The sequence below is a fragment of the Mytilus edulis genome, chromosome 9 (assembly GCF_963676685.1).
Source record: "Mytilus edulis chromosome 9, xbMytEdul2.2, whole genome shotgun sequence".
Lineage (NCBI taxonomy): Eukaryota > Metazoa > Mollusca > Bivalvia > Mytilida > Mytilidae > Mytilus > Mytilus edulis.
The window spans coordinates 77,056,768-77,061,420 of NC_092352.1; positions in this window are offsets into that span (position 1 = coordinate 77,056,768).

Sequence of the window (4,653 nt, forward strand, 5' to 3'; positions counted from 1 at the left end):
AAGCTCTGAACAAATAATTACGAAAACTTTATAAATAATTTTACCAAAAGTTATAAATATGATCAAATAAGAACACATATATAAATACATGTATTGCTTCCAATTTTTATGTTAACAATGCCAAGGATTTGTATACAAATGCAAACAATGTCTAAAAGAAGTGCTGTAGTTTGCTCACTCGGGAGTATGTATATACATTTGAACTTGTAACAATATTTACAAGTTGCGTTTTGGTTTGATTCTGAAATTCTGGAAGATCGATAAATTCACACACACTTTCAGATATGAGTGTACAATTTTCACCGAATCAAAACAAACATGTATAAGCAACAATGGTTAATCATTTCGGCTTGATTGTATTTGTTTTGTTCTTTTGAACACTGAGCTTATTAAACCGGTGCCTGACGTTCCGAAGGGAACACATTGTGCCCCTATTGAAGATTGTTCTATCCCTTTTTTCTTTAATGTGTCATCAAATGAATATTGGTACAGAAACTGAGAAAACTACATGACATCTGATGATATTAACTTTAATAGAACAATTGAATGACATATCTGAAAAAGATGCATCTATGGATCTATTAACTGATTTTCTTACAAGCTTGAAACCTCCTTCTAAATTATTAACATTAATTTGATCAGCAATCAAAACCGCCGCTTCACAGTTATTGTGTAACTGCATATTCTAGACGGGTGACGTGAATCAGATGTGGATACTAAAAAAACTTCAAAGGATCTCAGTTTAGCCTGATTACATATACAATCCAACTTCGGACTCTTTCATCTTGCAATGGTATTAAAACATTAGACTTTTCTACATTTTATATAAGTATTCCACATTCCAAACTATAAGATAAATTAAAAGTGTTGGCATTGCTGTGTTTCATAAAAAAAAGAAAAGAATGGCCAACGCAGATACAAGTATCTTGTCAGGTTTGGGGAGGAATAAATCTTACTTTATAAAAAAATCTCTCTAATTCAAACAAAAAAATCTCTGAAACTGACATTATCGATATAGATGATTAATTTATTTATTGAGAACATATTTGTTACCTTTGAGGACGTGTTTTTCAACAAACAATCGGTTTTCCCATGGGAACCAACTGTGCCCGTCTTCTTGTCGACTTGTTCCTTTAATCTTACGGGGCTGACTTCAAACAAGAATTTCTTAGGAAGAAAGAAAAGAAGTTGGCAATATCCTATATATAAATAACTTTCCTTTTCGCTATATAGATGATGTTCTCTCCCTAAATAATTCGAAATTTGGTGACTATGTTGAACGTATCTATCCCATCGAACTATATTTAATGATACAACAGATACAGTTAAGTCTGCCTCATATCTTGACTTACATCTAGAAATTGACAATGAGGGTCGGTTAAAAACAAAACCTTACGACAAAAAGAGATGATTTCAGCTTCCCAATTGCGAGCTTTCCATTTCTATGTAGTCGCCTTCCATGCAAGAGCACTTGCATACGGAGTAAATATCTCGATCCCAATTGATACGATATCCCTTGGCTTGTATTTACTATCATGATTTCCTTGTTGAAGCTCACAAGAAAAATCTTAATTGTAAACCAAGAGTTCCAAATTGTTGTTATCATCTCTTCGAAAAAAATTCGGACGCCACCACGAGTTACGGTACATAGTCGTTTCACAGATGGTATCGGATATGTTCCTATTGTCATAACTACAATCCCGTTCCCTTTCCACGAATGTGAACTTCTGAATTAGACATTTACCGGATTTTTATTAACATCAAAAATACGACGGGTGCCACATGTGGAGCAGGACCTGCTTACCCTTCCGGAGAACCTGAGATCACCCCAGTTGTTGGTGGGGTTCGAGTTGCTTGGTCTTAAGTTTTCTGTATTGTGTTTTATGTGCTATTGTTTGTCTGTTTCTTTTTTAGCCATGGCATTGACAGTTTATTTTCGATATATGAGTTTGAATGTCAATCTGGAATCTTTCGCCCTCTAAAAAATTAGCATATGGACCCCAATTTAAAATGAAAGTTGGCTTGACTATGTTTGAATATTATTTGTACCAACTTTTGTGTTTTTAAATTAGAGGAATATACTGTACAGCATCCGTGACTGAGATAAATACTTCGGTTTTCAGTTTTCTAAAATTATAACAAAGAAGGCCTAGGAATAAAAATCATTTTTTTTTCTTCAAAGAATTGTTACACAAATTTAGTTCATACTTTTGTAAAGAACATTTTCCAAATATGTTTACAAAAATCTGCATGATTTTATCTTTTGAAATAAAATTGATTTAATGTCAATAAATCGACACTTTGAGTAAATGTTTAAGATTTCGACCCAATTAATCTCCAAAATAAGCACACTAGGGTATATTTTGTATTTACATATTTTAGTTGACTAACTCATAGAATAAAAATTGTATGCAAATTTTCTTCAAAATATCACCTTGGAATCAAAAACTGTATCATACCCCCTGAAGGTTCTAGTATAAAATGACAAATTTGACAGTGTTTACACGCCACGTTTTACTCTTTGCGGTATTAAAACTCATTTTTTTCTAGCAGCTACTTGAATGTTATAGATTTATACGTGCTGAAGGAATAGGATGAGAGCACCGTAGCACAAGGAAGTTTAAAGAGGAATCACGACAAAAGACTATTGAACAAAGATACCTGACTCAAGAGCCTGTAACGCAATGGTTGTCTTTTGTTTCTGTTTATCATATTTGTCTCCCTTCATAGTTTTGTTCATAAATCAGGCTGTTAGCTTTTTCGTTTGAATTGTTGCCTTTTAAAGATGACTTTGCGGCATCTTATATAGATATCAGATCATTTGTGTAAAATCTACGGACAAGGAATTTCAATATTTTGAGAATGATAAACTATTAGCTGCTATGCGCAAAACACAATACTTTTTTTTCTGTTACTTATTTTCGTCTATGATAACATTTTATGTTGTACTCGAACTTTGATACTTAAAAAACTTTAACTAGACCTGTAATTCAAAATGCACCATGCACCTCATCTCGAAATTTTAAGAAGTTTACATCGCACTCTTGTCTAGCTAAGCTCCGAGTCGAACTCCTACTGATAGTTTAACTTGAACTTTAACTAATTATGAGCGCTTACGATCGAATTATATTAGGTCCGAGGCCACAGTTATCGTCATTTGATTTCAGTCCCTATAGTGTGGACAGTCTGTTGCTTGTCAATTTTTTTTTATACCCTTTCCAAATTTATTTCTCTATGTTTTATGCCTCACAAAGCAAGTAAGTGGGTGAAATGACACTAAACAAAATTTGGTCATGCATTTTAAAGTAAAGTAGTGATTAAGTCCAACTGAAAAAGGTTAAAAATTTGCACTTCGGAAGCTGTCAAAAGATTCCAAGCAATTCCTCCTTAACACAAAATTATCCATATTTTATGTTGGAGCTGATGAAGTTATCTATAATTTTGATTTAGTTTGTCCCAAAAGTAGCACACCAAACTGTAAAAGTATTATTAAGGAAGCGCAGGTGGGATTTTTTAACTTTCATTTATTATCTAAAAGAAATGCACTACTAAATAACTATGGTCTCGGACCATAAGACGTGGTGTTATGAGACAACGACAACCATCAAAATGATTAGAAATGAAGGCGTTTTAAGAAAAAAACAAATATGATAGACAGCCATAGAGACACACACTGAATGACAGGCTCCTTGCTTGGGACAGGCACGTAATATTATGTTGCTAGGTTGAACATATTTGTGGGCGCGCTACCCTTCCGTAAATTGGGACAGTGGTGTAACTGTAAGGAAGAGTTGGTAATGGCTCAACTAAAACTTCGCCGCATTCTTCATGGGTTTTTACCAATTTAGCATTCAAATAGCTGTCGCTTTCGTTTTTTTCTTTTGAATCGTTTCACATTTTTTGTACTCTTAACTCTATATAGCTTGCTGTAAAAAGGTGTTACTCATCGTGTAGAGACCTGCATTTTTATAATCCTTTTGTGGTTTCTTAGATACTGAACAATCGAACTCGAAATATGACTTCAATCTTTTGTCATATTTTTCGATATTTATCGGCTCTTAAAACAAATAATGACACAGTTGTGCATTCTCTATGACACAGCTGTGCATTCTTTGCAGATTTTTCATCGATAAACAGCAGCTTGGTATGACACAGTTTTAATTTCAATCCACGAAGATATAAAAGATGTTGCCATTAATTACAGTTTCTTTGTGTTTTTTTTAAGATGAGTTATTTCCCTTTGACCGGCTGTACAATTTCTGTTCTACTAAAGATACATTCTGTTTGAATGGAAAACTTCTTACAAGTCAAATAAAGAGTCCCAAATGCGGACAGTTGGGTATGTTTTCCTGTTACCAGTTTTTCTGCATAGCGCCTTTTCTTATACAATTTTGCACTTACTTATCCCCCTTAACTTGCCGGTATATATTAACTGGTAATTTCACGATGCTATAAACCGAAACCCTATCGTTAAAAAAGCACAGCTTGCTCAGTAAAATTTAGAAAAAATTTGTAATATAGCGTTGTATTAGCTGTGTCATAAAGGTACACCGCCTGAACATAATAGTTTTTTCTTGAGGAAATAAATAAATATTGAAAATAAAAAATAGCAAGAACAGAGGACACTGACTAGGTTCTAGGCGATAAACAAAA